Source organism: Manihot esculenta, chromosome 7 (assembly GCF_001659605.2).
Source record: "Manihot esculenta cultivar AM560-2 chromosome 7, M.esculenta_v8, whole genome shotgun sequence".
In the NCBI taxonomy this organism is placed as follows: domain Eukaryota; kingdom Viridiplantae; phylum Streptophyta; class Magnoliopsida; order Malpighiales; family Euphorbiaceae; genus Manihot; species Manihot esculenta.
Genome location: NC_035167.2, coordinates 4,275,227 through 4,285,020, shown reverse-complemented (window position 1 = coordinate 4,285,020; position 9,794 = coordinate 4,275,227). Strand labels below are relative to the sequence as shown.

The window sequence follows — 9,794 nt, the reverse complement described above, 5'->3', positions numbered from 1 at the left end:
GAAAATGAACTAGTAACTATAATCAAAATCCTCCATAATTTTTAAAATCTTACCACAAAATCATTTACACGGTTTATGGTTTTGCCAAAGTTTCAGTAACTAAATTGGTTTCCCTCATGGTGTGTTAAAAAAATAACTGAAGTAATGAATTATGAGAGATTCACGACGAGATATTCACAATGGAATTTAAAAATTAGCAAATTTCTAAGGAATAATATCCAGATTATTTACCCAACACATTACCTTTTAATACATTCACTCTATTGTAAGGGGATGGAAATCGAATTCTGATCCCCAAAATTCTCAAATATGCCTCGACTACTACTATAATAAATTAGACATTTTGTAGAAATAAAAATCATCACCATGTAAAAATTTCGCTGAGAAATTTTAAATATGCCGCTAGGTCACTATAAAAACTGCAGCACAAAAAATTTTGATGGTGATTTTTTTATATTTAGTAGCTAAATTGTATTGTTTCACTACAATTTTTAATCCACTTTCAGTAATTTTTTTTTCCATTAAATGTGATTTTAAGTTGCGACTTACAAATTTTCGCTACAAAATTTATTTACTGCAATTTATTGAGTTAAAACTTATATATATATATATATATTTGAAGTCAATTCTGACATATAGTTCAATGGCAATTTAGAATTACAATTGAATATTTTAATAAAAAAAATAAATGTGATTGATAATCTGAAATTCAAGAGAGAATAGAGTTTTGATATGTATGAGTAAGTTTAGTTTGAATTGTTCACTCTTTCTTTCTTTATTTTTTTTTCATTTATCTACTGACATATAACCATCACTCTACTATAGTGTCACCTGTCGGTATCATACAAAATCTTACGTACAGATATACTCTCCTTCTCTCCATCGTCAAAGGACTATTTAATTGCTTTCGGCGTTCGCTGACAAGGTCATAGACGTAAATGGGTCTATTCCCCACAAGTCAGCTTGATCCCTCTTTGTTGGGCTCGAACTCCAGTCTGCTCGGCCTGCTTAAACATGGTCTGGACTGTGTGCTAGTAGACAGACTTGCGTTATTAGGCTTGTCATTTTCTACGAAGGCAATTTTATAAATAAATTTTTATAAAATTTATAAACATCACCTTTAGGTCATTCGTCCTAATTAATTATTATTATTATTTTTCTGATACTAATTTTTATTAGATTTTTGTTTTATCTTTTCTAATCATATCTGCTTTTATTGTTGTAAATTTTCAATATTTAATTAATCTTTATCTTCTATGTTTCTATGATCAATTTATGTTTTTACGAACTGGCACATGCAAATTTTGTATAGTTTGGGTGAAATTTTGAATTCTTAGAATTATGAATATGTTTTTAACGGAGAATTATGAATTATGACTATTTTACCCTACAAAATTTAGGGGAAACGTATAGATTTTATCAATGGATTCAAAACCCGTTGTTAACAACCAAGAAACAAGAAACCGTTGGTAAATGCGAGTAAAAAATTTTCATAATGCTCAAACTCGTAAAATAAATGAAGGACAAGCTATGAGAGACTATAGGAGTCACAAAGAAAAGTAACGAAGGGAAGTAGTAGCAGTCTTCCCAACAGACACATAAAAAAATATATAGTCCAAGTTTTGAATCTCCTCCCACAAATTGAACTGAACCCCAAAGAAAAGATGAATGATTTAGTTACCAGGTGGTGGGGAGAGGAATGGGATTGAAGGAATTGTAGTTGGGAGAGTGGGGATGCTGGGCAATGGAGGCAAAGCAAGCTTAGGAAGAGTAGGCAAGCTTGGAAGTGGAGGCAGAGATGGATTCGTAGGCAATGTGGGCTGTGGGAGAGTGGGCATACTAGGCATTGGTGGGAGTGTAGGCTTTGGTAAAGGTGGCAATTGCTGAAGATGACGAGCAGCTAAACCAACATCAAATGACAAGGCAATGAACAATGCAGCAAAGATCAAACACCTGAAAGAAGCCATTGTTTTGATATATTGATCTTAAAGGCAAGAAAGGATTCTTTTTTATGTTTTAGAATGAGGAAAGTAAAGTCAGGTTTTGGGATTATATATATAGCAAGCTCATGACCGCTGTGGGCTTTGATAGGTGATGTAGTTGTGGAAAACTGTGAAACTCTTCAAGTTAGTCTCTTTGTTTAGCTTAACTTCCACTTAAAAGTTGGCAAATGTTGTTGTAGCTGGCCAGATATTGAAATCAGAACATTTTTCAAATGGAAGAAGGTCAAAGTATGCAGATAGAGAAATGGATCAACCATGCCACCAAACTAAATCATCAAATAGCTATTATTGTTGGGAACATGCAACTGTTAGAGTTTGAACATTGGAAACAGACCATAAACCTATTGATTTAAAGTTTTAGATTGGATGTGGTATTAAGTCCATGAGTAATGCAAATCAAAGTGCATAAACCTAAGGAGCTATAATTGGAGATACTATTATTTCTTGCATAGAAGTTTCTACGAAAATTGAGAAATGCTCTATTAAGTACAGCTAGAACTATTAATTTATATAATTGGAATGGGAATAACCAGTTAGGTTACAACGAAATCTAAAGATCTATCACGAATTGTTCTAGTCGGTATGAGTTGTGTATGCTGATAAATTAGCTAAAATAGAACACTTTTGCAAAACTAGAAACTAGCTTCAGTTTTTCTAGACATTTTAATATATGGTTTTGAAATTATGTTTTGCAGAGTTATGATTCAACTACCCATTTTGAGACCACAGTAGATGATGTGATTGAAATGTACAGTAAAATTACTGGAAAGATAAACTTGAGCCTTTTGATAAAGATTTTTCTTATTACTAATGGAACTAATCTATTAGTCAATAGATATCTATAGAAAAGATTTGCTGCAGAAAATTTCCTGTTTACTAACTATTTTCTTTGTTGTATGTTTCAGATTCTTGATACCTGAGTTCTGCAAGTGTTTCTTCTGATTGAAAATAATTTTTTTTCTTTTATTTATTCTCATTAGTTAGTTAATGAATAGTGGAGGATAATAAATATTATTGGAAGTTTTTGGATTTTTTAATTTTGGTCAATGAGAAATTATATATTGTATGTTGCCTAAACTATTCATGGGCAATTTTAGTTATAGGGATTGGAGAGAATTGAATATGAAATATTCCAAATTTACTATCGTATTTATTTACTGCATATTTTGTTGAATTCTTTTTTATTGGTTTCCTATTAATCTCGCGTGTTGGAGAGGGTAACAAACTAACAAAAGTTATACAAAAATTATAATCCATTTCAGAGACATTTAAACCTTAAATTGAGTTATTTATTTATAATCTATTTATAATAAAATTATTTGATTAAAGAATTAAACCATAGTGTAACAAATAATATTCTTTATGTTAAATTTTAGCATAAAAAAAATTGGGAAAAAAATGCAATAGGGAATGTGGTTTTGGAACCTATAATAGTGCTTTTTGGAAGAAAAAAAAAATAGTATTTAAAATGTACTATAAGAAATTTTTTAAAAGTAACTGTTTAAATATTTTATAATTTTTAGAAATAAAATAAATAAACTATAATTTTGTTTAATTTTTAATTTTAAAATTTTTTCTCAATTAATATATTTAAAAATTCATGTCTTTCCAAAAGTCATTTTGCAAGAAACTACAGATTTACAAGTATTAACCACATGCTTTCTAGATAAGATTTCACCACCAAACAAATCAAAACAATATCATTCATTATCATGATAATAAATTCTAGCCATATTATTTTAAACGATTGTCAAATACTTCTTCCATTTGAATTTCTAAAGAGGAAAACTTTCATCGATCACAAACATACTATTTTAAATAAATTTGATAAGATAATATGATATTAAGTTTTTCTATTTACACCAAATATTTGATAATTTGCAGTCAATCTCCAACCTTTATTTTGTCACACTCAACCACTAAATCTTAAATTCAACTTTATATATATATATATAAGAAAGAAAAAATCAATGCTATGCGTAGAAAACAAATATGAAAAATAATAGATTAAAAATATAAATCTTTATAAGATTAGTTAAGATTTTTAGTTTTTATGAATTTTTTAACTAACATATATATTGAATTTATTTTTTAATTGAAAAATGTATTTATAATAATAAATTGTAATATTTTAATCTTAATCAAAACCAAATATTAGTAGCTTTATATACATATTTTTTTTCCTAAATAATTTAGTAAAATATATATTAACATACATAATAATTAAATCTAAGAATTTTTTTTCTGTCTAAACTATTTTTTTAGATGGTCATTATTAGTTAAACAATTCAATTACAAGAGAACATGAAATCTTCATTGCTCTTAAAACTAAAAAATGAGTATTTTTATTCCATCTCTCTTTACATGGTTTGAAAGTAACTGTGACAAATGATATATTTAAAAAAAAATTTATCCAGGCTTGATATGTACAAAAATATTTTCCACATCAAAGTGCACATAATTTTTTTAATGTCAAAAATATTATTGCGTTGATCAAATAATTGGTACAAACTGTTTTTTATTCTTCGAACCTATGCTGAGTTAATTGAAACAAAACAAAGAAAAGGTTTAATAGAGGAAACCAAGGCCTCTACGTTTTGAGGAAACGTAATAAGAGTTAATTTTCTGTGATGCCCTGGATTAATTTATTCATCAACTTAAATAGAATTATAGCTAACAAACTTAGCTATTTACAAAGAAGATACTACTGCTAATAAATAGCAACTTAATTAAAATAAATAGGAGCTAACTGCAGACTTATTCAAACACAAATTTAAGACACGTGACATTTCCCTTCCCCTTAAGGGACCTGCACATCTGTAAGAGAGACATCTGGAAACTGTTTGCTAATCTTATCCAACCTTTCCCAAGTAGCTTCCAGAGGAGATAAGCCACGCCAGTGAACCAAGACTTCTTTTTTGTTCTCTCTTACTATGCTATCTAAAATTGCCTCCGATTGTGGAAGGATCTCACCAACTTCATCCAGCTGAGGTAATTGCACTATGTCACTATCTCCAATTTGTTTCTTAAGGAGGGAGACATGGAACATAGGATGAATCTTTGCTTCTGGTGGCAGTTCAAGCTTATACGCAACAGCACCAATTCTCTTCAACACCCGAAATGACCCATAGAACTTGGGTGCTAACTTGAAATTCCTTCGGGCAGCAAGGGATCTCTGTTTGTATGGATGTAACTAGAGCAAAACAAGATCTCCCACCGCAAATTCACGCTCTTGGTGCTTAGAGTCATAAATTTGCTTCATCCGATTCTGGGCATGCTGGATTTTTTCTTTAAGCTCTCTTAACAAGATGTCATGACCAAGTAATTCCTGCTCCACCGCAGCCACCCTAGCCGTACCTAGAATATAAGTCAGCAAAGTAGGGGGTTGCCTACCATAAACTATCTCAAAGGGGGATTTCCCAGTAGTGGAATGAACACTTGTGTTATAGCAGTATTCTGCCCAGGACAGCCATTTCAACCATAATTTAGGCTGGGAACTTGTAAAGCATCTGAGGTACATCTCCAGAGTACGATTTACAACCTCTGATTAGCCGTCGGTTTGGGGGTGATAAGCAGAGCTGAAATTGAACCGGGTTCCATTCAAAGCAAATAACTCTGTCCAAAATAAGCTTGTAAAGGCTGGATCCCTGTCACAAACTATAGTCTTTGGTATACCATGAAGCTTGAAAATATTGTCAAAAAATGACTTTACAACTGTGACAGCCGAGTAAGGATGGGAAAGAGGCACAAAGTGGGTGTACTTTGATAACCGGTCAACTACCACAAAGATTGTTGTCTTACCATTAGAGTTTGTAAACCATCGATGAAGTCCATCGAAATATCTTCCCAGATTCTAGTAGGAATTGGCAAAGGCTGAAAGAGGTCGACAGGAGCTGTATGTTTAGCTTTATGTCGTTGACAGACCTCACATCCTCTTATAAAACTTCTCACCTTGTCGTTGAGATTGGGAGAGTAAAATGTGGACCGAATCCTTTGGAGAGTCTTGAAGAACCCCTCATGAGCGCTACAATGAAATTGCTTAATTATTTCTGGGAGCAGTGTAGAATTATGGGATAAATAAATTCGTCCTTTGAAAAACAGAATTCCATCCCTGTATTCCCGTCGGCCAATAGCTTCTCCATTTTGGACCTGCAGCACCTTCTCTGTTAAATCAGGTAAGGAAGTGGTTTCTTCTTTGATTGGATAAATCCAATTCAGAATTGGACATGAAATTGCAGCAATGTGGCCTACATCTTTCTCTTGTTCATCTCTCCTGGATAGGGCATCGGCCACTATATTGTCTGTACCCCCTTTATACTGTATAGTGAAGTCGAATCCCATCAATTTGAACAACCAAAGTTGTTGAGCTGTGGTTATAATTCTCTGATTCCACAAGTGTTTAAGGCTTTGATGGTCGGTGCAAACCACAAAAGTCTGTCCCAAGAGGTAAGATCGCCACTTCTGCACGGCAAGAACAAGCGCCAGCATCTCCTTTTCATAAGTGGAGAGAAGGAGGTGCTTTCCATGAAGAGCTTGGCTAAAGTAAGCAATTGGGCGCTCCTATAGCAATACTGCACCTATGCCCGAGCCAGAAGCGTCACATTCGACAATGAACTGTTTTGAAAAATCCGGTAAGGCTAATACTGGGGCTGTTGTCATAGCCTGTTTCAAATTAATAAATGTCGCTTCTGCTGTAGGTGTCCAAGTGAAACCATGTTTCTTCAGCATTTGGGTTAGTGGTCCTGCAATCCGACTAAAGTGCTGCATGAACTTCCTGTAATAGCCACATAGTCCTAAAAAACCACGCAAAGCCTTGGTGTTGAAGGCTTCAGCCAACTCTGAATGGACTCAATTTTTTTCTAGATCAACAGTAACTCCTCCATTAGAGATCACGTGACCAAGGTACTTAACTTCCCTTTGGCCAAATTGACATTTTTCAGGTTTAACAAATAATTGATGTTGTTGCAGGATAGAAAAGATAGTTTCTAAATGTTGAATGTGTTCATCCCATGATTTGCTGTAGATGAGAATATCATAGAAGAAAACAAGAATAAATTTCCTTAATTGACTTCGGAATACCTCATTCATCAGGCTTTGGAATGTTGATGGGGCATTGGTGAGGCCGAAAGGCATCACCAAAAACTCATAATGGCCTTGATGCATCCGGAATGTTGTTTTGTTGATATCATGAGGATGGACCCGAACTTGATGATACCCAGACCGAAGATCCAATTTGGTGAAATACTGAGCACCTGCAAGTTCATCCAGTAATTCTTCGATAACTGGAATAGGGAATTTGTCCTTCACTGTGTTTTTATTGAGTTTTCTGTAGTCAATGCACATCCGCCAGGAGCCATCGGCCTTCTTGACTAATAAGACTGGGGCAGAATAGGGACTTTGGTTAGGTCGAATTATGCCAGAATCAAGCATCTCTGTCACAATTCATTCAATCTCAGTCTTTTGGTAGAAGGGATAATGGTATGGTCTTACTGAAATGGGTTCCGAGTTTTTTAGTGGAATTTTGTGGTCATGGAGACGTTGAGGGGGCAGCCCTATTGGTTCGGTTAAAAGTGTGTTGTATTTATCCAAGAGGGTCTTGATTTGAGGGTGGATAGTAGGAATCTGTTGGGTAGCATAGACGGGTTCCATAATTTGCAGTAAGAACCCTCTGTTAATGTAACACCCCCTACCCGATTATTTAATTAATCGAGTCGGAGACATTACATTTGTAACAATTCTCTTATCTTTCCTTTACTTTATATCATGTAAATCATGACTTTTATATATATATATATATAATCTAATATCTCTACTTTTTCCTTTTCTTTTTTTTTTTTTTTAGCCAAAAATCCGGCAGAGTTTCCCCTAAAATATGGACTTAATTCCACCTGTGAAAAGTAATATCACACTTCTATCAATTTCAACCTTAACCCCCAAACTTCTTTCAACATCAAAACAGTTTCAATTTCGATCAAACACTTCATAACATTTCATTAGTCTCAACACATAAACTTATACTAATCATCCACATTTACACCAAAATTAAAATATTTAACTATATCCGTTCCAAACCATATTCAACTTTATCTCTAAAACCTTATGTACATGCCATATTTCCAAAAATTAACTTTATATAAAATTTACAAAATATACCCCAATATAGATGATGATGTAATTCTGGCTGGGTTGATGCAGATCTTGATCTACTGCTCTTTGAATCTACCACCTGCGCGAGGAAAAAATAAATTCCAACGCGCTAAGCAATTTGCTTAGCGGTGCTCAACTTTCCTTTTTTTTTTATAAATAAAACATTTAAATCAAGATCCATTTAACCACAGTAAATTAAACAAATAACAGTAAACTATATAGCAAATAATTTTGAAATAAATCTAAATCATACTAGTATTTCACATATATGCATATTTTCATTTCATAATCTTTTTCTTTTTTTTTTTCATCATGTAAAAGGTTTTACCTTTTCTTAATACTTTTATTTATCTATTATTTTTCTGTTGGCCCCTATAAATTTAAATGGGACTGTTAAGTCAGATAAGGAAATTGTAACTGTAGGGCACAAAGTGCCAAATAACTGTATGGCTCGAAAGCCGAGTCTATAACTGTAGGGTACCTCATTGTATCCCAAAAATCCGTGTAACTGTAGTGCAGTACTGCAAGATCTGTATATAGCATGCCACACCCTTAAACTAACTCACAATTCCCACTAAACTTACTAGGGCCAGACTTTAAATAATTTATACATTTAAACAGGGACAAAAACTTGCAATACAGTGTCACTGTCAATTATTCAAACTATAATACTTTATCATATTACAACTCTGCTTTTAAACATTGCTTTTAAGCATTGTCATATCATATAATTCTATTAATTTAGTACAACTACATAAATTATAAATTCATAATTTAATCATTAATTAATTAACTATTATTCTTTTTAATTATTATTATTATTCTTATTATTATTATTATTATTTTTTTTTAATTCCTATCTTTATCTTATATTATTCTTATTATTCTTCAACATCATATTTACACCATGACTCATTTTTCTTATTCCTTCCATTTCTTTTTTTTTTTTTTTGTTTGTTTGTTTGTCACTATATCTAACCAAATTATTGTTCTATCAAAGGAAATAGAGTCATTTTATTATATCCACAACTTAAATTTTAGTTAAATTACATATAAATTTTAGAATTTTCTATCCGTTCAATCTCTTATTCACTTGGTCTTGCTATTAGGGTAGTAAAATTCAAATAGAACATAAATAACCATTTCTTGAATTTATTGAAATAGAGTTGAGCACAAACCTTCCCAAGATCTTTCACAAGCTTAAAATTCCCTAATTTTCATTTTCTTTTCCTTTCCCTTCCACTTCTTCTTCATGAAAAAAAATAAACCAATAAATCAAATTAATACAATATTTCTCATAAATATTCACATAAAATGATAAGAAATAACCCTACAACAAAAACCCCTAACATACCTTTCAAATTTCCAAACCCTTGGTTACTATTCACTCTCCCTCACCCTTGAAATTTCTCTTTGATTTCCCTTCTTTTCTTCAAATGCTTCTTTGGAAAGGTGTTGAGAGAAGATGGGGAATTAATTGGAGGTGAAATTTTGAAGCAATTTTGGTGTAGAAAAACAAATGGAGAAAGGAGGTTTCACGGCAGAGGAAGGAGAAGAAAATGGAGAAAACAAAAATGGGTTTCTCTCTTCACTTCTAGTCTCTTCTTCTTTCCTCTTTTCTTTTCTTTTCTTTTTTTTTTTATT

General features: G+C 32.3%; 1 long non-coding RNA gene across 1 annotated transcript; it reads right to left on the bottom strand.

The window, feature by feature from the left end:
* Positions 1–7,748: 7,748 nt before the first annotated feature.
* LOC122724015 lies at positions 7,749–9,794 on the bottom strand. The gene is made up of 3 exons (XR_006351180.1): positions 9,505–9,794; positions 9,329–9,398; positions 7,749–8,229 (listed from the first exon to the last, which is right to left on the bottom strand). It is a non-coding gene; the product is annotated as an uncharacterized LOC122724015 (long non-coding RNA).